The following is a 9591-nucleotide window of genomic DNA, read 5'->3' as shown; positions in this document are numbered from 1 at the left end:
ATCGCCAATCAAGGCCCTCCTGAATTGGATGTTCAGAGGTGTTGAACCAAGAACTGATTGAACTGTATCATTTTTCTTATGCACAATATTATACAAAGATGAGTACTGAACCGCAAGCGGATTGTCGCCTAACCAGGTATCTTCCCAGAAACTAGTGGATTAACGGTTACCAACTTCAAGTGAACCTCTCATAAAGAAAGAAGACTTGACCTTCATCAAGCCCTTCCAAAATGGAGAGTCGGTTGGTTTGGTGAAGACATGAAGTTTGGTGAAGCAATGAAATGTACACTTACATCACATCTATAAATAACTAGCTTCCTTGTGTAGCAGAACCAATGCTCAAAACTCAAATAGATGTGTGTGACAATCGTGTACAATACGGACAAATGTATGAAGAGCGTGAAAATGTCGAACACAACGAGTGGCACTCAAAGTTGAATGGGGACATTATTTAGAAATAGGAAACATTGGAAATTTGTGTTAGGGAATGATGCTAATATCAAGTCATGATTCCTTCCAACTGTACGCAGGGCTCAATACTAGCTCACAAAAGAGCCCGGAAATAACAAAAAAGAATAAAAAGATGACATAGCCGGCGAAAAGATAGGCTACGATGACTAAACACCTAGGATATTATTAGCTCGCCATCCAAAGCGGTTGAGGATAACCTGTGCTACTGTCTCCCACTAGTTACACCTAGTAACCAAAAGCTCACTAGAGTCCGCATGAGTGAGTAACGACCACGTATCGATCCAAGCAGTGATTCTGAAGATAACCTGTAAAAAGTTATTAATTTCTTTCCCATTAAAGATCATATCATTTCTGCAGTTACATATAGCCCAAAATAATGCACATGCCCCTATCCAAATATGTCCCCCGATATTTAAATCCACGCCATGTAGCCACGTCCCAAATAACGTGTTCATGCTAATAGGAGGATTCACGTTGAAGGCTATATGAAGAGTATGCCAAAGTAGTTTGGCTAACGAAAAATCTAGAAACAAGAGTTGAATCGTCTCATCATGGTCACAAAAACAACATCAGGAACTACTGACCCATCTTCGCTTTACCAGGTCATCTTTTGTTAATATCACCCCCTTGTGCACAAACCACATGAAGATTTTAATTTTAAGCGGTACTTTAATCTTTCAGATGTGTAGAGACCTCAAGATTGGCCTAGAATCAAATAGGTCCAAATACATAAATTTTACCGACAAACTAACGTTCCTAGATAGTTTCCAATGATTGGTATCTGGTTGGGCCGAAAGCTGAACATCCATCAACTTGCGGACCAAATGCAGCCAAGAGTTCCATCATTCCCCCACCAGAGACCTCCTGAATTGTATATTAAGGGGGAACGATTGTAGTACTATAGCAACACATGCTTTCTTGCGTTATACAATATTATACAAAGTGGGATATTGAATGGCTAAGGGTATCTCCCCAAACTACACATCTTCCTATAATCTAGTTGTGTTCCATTGCCAATAACGAAATTCACCCTATGAAAAAATGTTTCTTTTATCCTCATTAACCCCTTCCAAAATGGCGAATCATTAGGTCTAGCGGTAATCTGGGCAGAAGTTGTACCCAAGTTCCCTCAGTCTCAACAGATAATCTAAATAACCATTTACTTAAGAGACACTTATTTTTAACTTCTAAGTTCTCGATCCCTAACCCACCTTGGTCTTTGGGCTAGCAAATGATATCCCAGCTGGCGAATCCGTATTTCTTCTTAACCTCATCAGATTGCCAGAAAAAGCAAGATCGATAGAAATCTAATCTTTTCCATACCCCTATCATTATATTGAAGAATGATAAAAAGAACATCGGCAAACAAGTAAGAACTGAGTTTATCAACACAAGCCGACCTCCATAAGACATAAGCTTTCCTTTCCAGCAACTTTGTCTTTTTTTCAAATCGATCTTCAATACACTTCCACTCCTTATTCGATAATTTGTGGTGGTGAATTGGAATCCCTAAGAAACTAAATGGTAGGGAGCCCATTTCACATCCGAACAATTGTCTGCAAGCATCTTGTTCTTCTTTGGCTCTCCCAATGCAGAACTACTCAATTTTGTTGAAATTGATTTTAAGTCCCGACAATTGTTCGAACAAGCAAAGTACTAGCTTCATATTACTAACCTTTGTGAGATTATGTTCCATGAAAAGAATTGTGTCATTCGCGTATTGTAGTATGGACACTCCCCCATCCACAAGATGCGGAACAACTCTCTATCATCCTGCCCCAGTATGGACTCAAGAAGGCAGCCCCACATAATTTCAATCCCCAAGCGAGAAGGGGGAAGAACGAAAAGCTCTGTCAAGCATCCACATTGATGTATCTTTAGATCTTTCAGATTTGGCTGGAGTTGATCCCTCCCTCAAGTACAATATATCCTTTAACCCGGATGGGGCCTACTAGCTTGCTACAACTATAAATGTATAAACTATTCAATGATACCAATCTTCGGAACTCTTCTTCAGGCCAGTAGATGAGTGGATCACAACTGTCGATCACTAATTCCCCAAGCTGACCAAAATATTTCTAGACCCCCAACTATTGGCTGCAAAGGACTTGAGCGTAACAAGAAGCTGCAACCAAAATACATTAGTGTAGAAAGGGATACTTTAGACATTAGTGTAAAAAGGGATACTTCAGGATCCTTATCAAGCTCCAGTTCTTGCGTTGCTTCTGTATCACTGACAGACAACCATAAGTCAGATAAGCAAGACTTGTGCTTGGATTCAAATATTGACAAGGAAAGTTGAGTCTTGTCTTCCTCTACGTCAATAACTTTGAGTTTTGGTGCTTCAAGTAGAGTTGTTTGCCTCGGGCAGTACTCAATGTAAACATACTCAAGTAGAGGAAATATTAATTCTTCTCCTTCTGTTGCCACCCATCTCTCCAAAATCTCCATTTGTTCTAATCCGAGGTGTTTTAATGTTAGAAATGTTGCAGTCGAACTATCCCTGCATAGGCTTTGCAGATTATCAAACTTTACCAAAACAAGAACTTCAAGGGCCTTAAATCGACCAATTGGGGAAATTCCTCACACATTGTACAACCAGTTTGGTCAAATGCTGCAGTAAAGTAAGATCTTTCACCCATTTTGGGAAGCCAGAAGCTCTATACGAGTGTATTCTTAGCAACTCCAGCGTGGCAAGAGGATTAAGAGTATGAAGCACATCTATGTGTTGTTTCAGTTCCCCACTGCTATCATTGCTCCATTCAATAGATAAAATATGTGGGTTCCTCTTTATTTCCAAGGCAGGATGCTTTAGCATCTTGTTCAGTTACAAACCGAAGACTGTATAGTTTTGTTTAACCACCAAGATTTATATCCGTAGTCCTCCAATAGTAGTGCAATAAGGACTAAAACCCACCACAAAGTATGTTAGAGTCTGTAGAGAAGTGAGTTGCCCGAGGTCTGGAGACAAGCACTTCAATGGTGTGCATCCATTTGTATATAGGTCGCAGAGCTTTGTCATATACTTCATATCCTTTGGAAGTTAACCAAGATTCCGGCAACCAGTAAGGGTCCGTAGATTATACAATGTGCTTATTTCATTGAGAAGTCCGCTCATATACCAGCTCCTTGAGAGATCAAGATACCTCAGGTATTGCCTCTGTCGGAGTGCCTAGCTTTGTCCATTTGCACTCTTCAAAAAGTTGCAGTGCTGGCAGATGATTGTGCTTTGACAAATGTGGTGTCGAGCCACAAGTGAAGCTATATGTATACAATAGTGTCTGAAGAGCGGGCGAGTGTTTCTTTAGATAATTATCTAAAAGAGTTTAGACATACTCATATGATGAGAACAAGTGGCGAGTAGGTCCTGCTGACAGCAACTCCATTTGATCAGGCTTATTGACTATGGTAAGACAATATTTCCCCATAACAGATGAGGCAATGTCATGTATAAGATGATTTATCTTGCATACTCTTCTGGAACGGATCTCCCCCCAAAATGCGTCAAGGGGGTTTGCGTGACCTCTTGAAAGAATGACCTCAGTTAGCTTGTTAAAAAGATTCTCTGCCTACCTTTTCAAAATGGTCACGTTGCACCAATGATATGAAATCATGATCCATCCGTAACTGGATTAAAATCTCCACATCAATCTCGTAATCTTTGGGAAATACTGCACAACAAGCAAAGCATTGTTTTTAAGTTTGATGACAAGTCATCATAGCGGAGTTTGAGTATTGCAAAATTTCTTGTCTTCTCATTGCCATCGATAGTTCTGGTTAGTATGTTCTTCCATTATTTGATGGTAGTCTTGTTACACAACATAGATCCAAAGACTTTGGCAGCTAAAGGGGAGCCCCACATCTATCCAGAATCATTTCAACCAGTGGCGGAGCTAGCTTGGGATGACTGGGTGGGCCAATGGAAAAATATGAAGTCTTGGAGGTGGTAAAAGTCTGTATTTACTTTAAGCAATGCAGTTACAGAAAAAAAATTCTTTGCAAAATATTCCAAGGCTAGGAGAGGGGGGGGGGGCTCGACCTCAACGTAGCTCCGTTGCTGTTTTCAACCATCTCACTTAGCTCAACTTCGTTTGAATCTTGCAAACAGAATGCTCTTTTCTCATATATTTCCTTCAGTTATACTTTGTCTAGATTTTCAAGATTAAGCGTATCGTTAGTGCACGTCGTCATAATTTGATCCACTAGTGCATTACGTGTGGTAGTCAGTATTGCACTTTCCTTGGCACTATCCTTCAGGCACGCCTTGAGTTTTTCCCACTTATCAACATCTTCACTCCATACATCATCCAACACAATAAAGTATCTCTTCCGAGTTACTTCCTTCGGAACTTCATGCAATGCCTTTTCACAATTAATCTCATTGGTCTGACAGATGTTGCTTGCAATCTTAACAACATCAAAATCATTTGACAGACACATGACAATACCTCCGTAGCTAGAAATACTCCTTGATTTCTTGGTCATTGTAGACCAGCTCAGCAAAGGTGATCTTGCCCAGCCCACCCATTCAAACAATGGGAAGGACAATGAGATCCCTGTCATTAGCTTGACCAACCAATATACTCTCGATCTTCTCCTTCTCTTCATCTCTGGACCTGCTGACAATATCATTCTCAGAGTCCGAGTTGATGGAATCTGTAGTGCGCCACTGCTTAGATGGCGGTGCATGTGCTGCATCTATTTGAATCCATAGGTATTCATCCATGTGACAAGGTCCTCAATGGCTTGCACAATTCTGCATAGTTTCTTGCCCATCCTGTAACAAAATACGATGGGGTTGTGGGAATTTGGTAAATTTTCAATTCAAAGATTTCCATGAAATACATCACTTGAACTTTAATTTAAAAAATCCATTGAGTTCAGAGACATCTACTCTTATCATGCGTATGTTTAGTGCATCATTTAAATTCTAAGTTTAATTTTGGAGCATGCTTGGATGTGTGTTTTTAATGCACATTGTGTTGTTGGGTGTTACATCTTCCCTAGTGGACAATTTGACAGTTTTGACCTGTGGATGAAATCATTTCACAAAATAAATTGTCCCTAACAAATTTTCACTCAACTGACCTTTTTGAGTATCGCTTGACACGAAGCCGTCACACTACACTGTGCAACGCCTGACTGACAAACACTACACGCCTGCCCAGCGTCGCACATCGAACTGTCCAAAAATTATTAAGTCAATGTGGAGCGCCTAAGAGCTAGGTGCCACACTATACAGTGTAGCGCCTAGCCTTTAGGCGTTGCACTAGTGGTTGCATTATTTTCCACTACAAAATGAAGCAACCACTAGTGCAACGCCTAGACGCTAGGCGCTACACTGTATAGTGTGGCGCCTAGCTCTCAGGTGCTGCGCACTGACTTAGTAATTTTCGGATCACCCGGGTGCGACGCTGGCTAGGCGTGCAGCGTCTGTCAGTCAGGCGCTGCACAGTGTAGTGTGGTGCCTTCGTGTTGGGCTCCACTCAAAAAGGTCAGCTGAGTGAAATTCTTTTTAGAAGGAGTTCATTTTGTGAAATGATTTCATCCACAAGTCAAAATTATCAAATTTGCCTTCACTAGTAGTCTACAAAAATGACGTCACATAATGAAAGCGACACCTGTCAACAACTTGTATGGACATGCTAGTTTGAAACATCACATATAATGAACTAATAGAACCAGCCCCTACCGAGTGTAGATGGAGCTGCTTCCACCGTTTAATCATTGCCATGTGTCTCAACTATCTCTACTGCATTGTCTTCTTCACATGTGAAATTCATTTCTGCATGTTTCTCGGCAACCCATTGCCCTTCATGTTGCCTTTGAGATCCAAACTGTATGTTTTCCACCATGTATTATGTATATCTTTATGTTTATAATATTCTGTAAATATTTAGATTACTATTTGATGGGCTGCGTTATAAAAAAGTAGATTTTTATTACTTTTCATAAAATTAAAGATTATGATGTGAAAATAGATGGCTTATTTAAAAAAAATCAGAATTTGACTAATGTGTCACATACTTTTCATCAATGTCAGAGACATCTATTCTCAGCATGCATATGCCTAGAATCTTCCTTAGTACTACACGAAAACAAAGTCACACGATGAAAGCGACATCTCTCAACCAGTTGTATATAGTACAAGCTAGTCCCAAACATAGCATCTAATGAACCGATGATCAACCCCGCCGAGCAAAGAGGAAAGCCGTTTCCGTCATTGAATTGTTGTCGTGCCTCTCAAATGTCTCTAACCTATTGTACTTTTATATGTGAAAGTCATTTCTGCATGGTATGTGTTGTGTGTGGTTGTTTTGAGAGCTAGACGGTATAATTTCAGGTTTTGTCTTTCTTTGTATGCTTACGCTTTATTTATTTTTTTGAAGTTTAATTCTAGAACGTGTTTGCATTTGTGTGTTTAATGTGCATCGTGTTGTTGGGGGTTACATCTTCCATAGTACTCCACAAAAACAAAGTCACATTAAGAAAGCTACATCTTTTTAGGTGGATTGCGTTAGACATACATTGGGCAATCATTCAGACTGGTCCTACCCGTATCATGCATCGATTAGCAGGTGATGTACATAAAAAGCACCTGCTAACTGTTCAGATCAATCGAATATTGCTCGGCGGGCCAGCCATTCGTCGGCTTTGCACGGACTACATGGCGGAAGTTATAAATACGAATTGCAAATAATAAGGTTTGTGAAATTATTTTTTTCCTGAGCTCCACGTGGATTTCTTGCTGAAGATGGCCGCGGAGCAAATCACAATGGTTTCATAGCCACGTAACCGGTGGGCTTATCTGCCAGTTAGGAGCCATCCACCCAAATTCACTCTGGTTTTGGATGCCGGTAGGCCTGCCCGGTTGGTCTGGTCACCTCAGTTTGCGATCCTTCCGTGCTTTCTCGTACTTTTTGTATAAGGTTGTCAAGTGGTTCGGGGGTCACATTAGTGTTTGGTAGCGTGGCTTGCCGACCATTTCTCCACTTTCGGTTTGATGCATGCGCGGCTCTTGTCCATCGGAGCTAGTTGACCGGTCTAGTCGGTGCACCATTACGCTCTAATCCATCCGTATACTCCGGTGCATCTTAGCGGCTAAAGCAACAACAAGAGTGCCTATTGAGTATCGAGGGTGTAATGTCTGTTTCGCATCGGCTGCCATTATGTTGTGTCACTAACATAGTGATGGTGGCTTCTTCTTCTAAATATCCCCTCTGCATTAAGATTCCATCCGTCACGTTAGTAGAACAATTAACTAATGGAAGTAGAGTATATTTTAGGGAAACAATTAATATTATACTTCTGATACTGAGCAATCCTCAGACCACTCGTGCTCCGTCGATGTTTGTTTAATCCAACGGCTGAGCATAATCCCTTGTTCGGCTACTAACCAGGCAGTTTTAAGCAAGGTTTCCATAACCACCCTGCTATTCCTTCGCCCTATCCATCTCTCCCAAATCCCCGGATCCCCCGCTCCACTCTCTTCCTTCCATGGGACCTCACCCCTGAGCTCGCCATTCACGGTACGTGTCCTGACCAGTGCCATCAAAACGCTATCCCCTACACCCCGTGCTTCGAACTAACCTCGCCTCTGATCAGACCAGCGCCCACATTTGTCCCCCTTGATGCGCCCCTCTGCGGCCTCGCCGGTCCGCCGGCCCGGCATTGGGAGGCCACGCCCGTCGTCTTCATCGTGTTATTTTCCTCACCAGGTTGTGCAGATCAACCCGGTCATCTTGGGGGCATCAGGTGTGCACAGCGCCAGCACCCATTAATTAGTTGAGTCTTTAAATTATTTTACGTGTCGATATCTTTGCTGCATCAAAGATTCAAAGTACAAATACTACAAATAACCTGGTTCTGGAATCTTGAAGTACCAATCAGCATGCTCGTGTTACAGTGTACTTCTATTCAAATGGACGTGTGCTGATTTCATGTTTGTGCAGATTTTTTGTTCATATAAGCCTACATGACCCCAATTATGTTGATGATATTAATTTGCGCATCAAACATTTCAGCAACCGGATCTTGGAAGAAAGAGATCCTATTTTTTTCATAACTGGACGCTTCCAATGCATCGCATCTATGTTGTGATAGCAACAAGTTTTTGCTTTAGAATCCATGCTTCGTTGGGCTCCTATATGTGCTTCTTATGTATAACTAGAGCATCGCAATACAACCATGCTTCTTAATTTATCTAACAATATGGTTACATGATTTCCTACCGAATTAGTGAGATACCAATGCAAGATTTCCAAGCGATTATCTATTCCTTATAATTCCATGCCTCCAATCTATTTTATTATTTGTTTCAAAATGCCAAATGGTGATTTGAACACTGATTTTCTTATGTGCAGGGTGAGCTTACGTATGCGTTTGAGTTGTTTACCGGTGTACATATGTGCGCTTCGATGAATTTGCTTTATATATCAAAAATTTATGCACCCATTTAATCAGTTGGAGCTTTGGCTAGTAGTATCTATGTTCATTGCATGCTTCAATGCCAGATACGTAATGTTCAACGGCTGCTCCACCTCAACAGTATGAGCTACATTCATTTTCCTGCGAATAATCCACTGTGTTGATTCAAATAATGTCAAGTGATGCTTCAACACTCAACCTCTGGTACCTTAGCTTCTTCACTGCTTAATTTTTAATGCTTCATTACTACTCAATAATCGCTTCAACTTATCTCCTGACTTGCTTCCATCCTAATTTTATATGCTTCATTACTTTTTGATAAACTTACATTTACATTCTGCACACATGGTAGTACGTTTGTTTTCACAAATACAAGCTAGAAATGTATTTGTCTTATTTTGTTACTTCCAGGAGATGATTTAGCACCACATGTTAACTGCCTACAAGTAGGACATTGGTGTTGAGGTCATCAGCAAGCCCGTGTTGTTCCTCATCGAGGCCATCATCGTTGCTCACGGCCTCCCTCCGATCTACTAGATGTTCCTCCTTGGAAACATTTGTCTACAAGGCAGTGCCCATGTTTAAGTATGCATCAAACCTAGTGGGCATGCTTATATGTTCTCGCTGGCGTGTCCCTCGTGCATGCTCCGTGCTATTTGTGGTGGACCACAGTGGCATTATTGGCACAACCTA

At 41.1% G+C, this 9591-nt stretch overlaps 1 pseudogene; it reads right to left on the bottom strand.

Moving 5' to 3' along the window:
* Positions 1 to 2133: 2133 nt before the first annotated feature.
* On the bottom strand, positions 2134 to 5295 carry LOC123069180 (putative disease resistance protein RGA3; annotated as a pseudogene).
* Between the last annotated feature and the right edge of the window lie 4296 nt (positions 5296 to 9591).

This window comes from Triticum aestivum, chromosome 1A (assembly GCF_018294505.1).
Source record: "Triticum aestivum cultivar Chinese Spring chromosome 1A, IWGSC CS RefSeq v2.1, whole genome shotgun sequence".
NCBI lineage: Eukaryota > Viridiplantae > Streptophyta > Magnoliopsida > Poales > Poaceae > Triticum > Triticum aestivum.
Note: the sequence above shows the minus strand (reverse complement) of the source record. Positions and strands in the feature narration are given on the sequence as shown.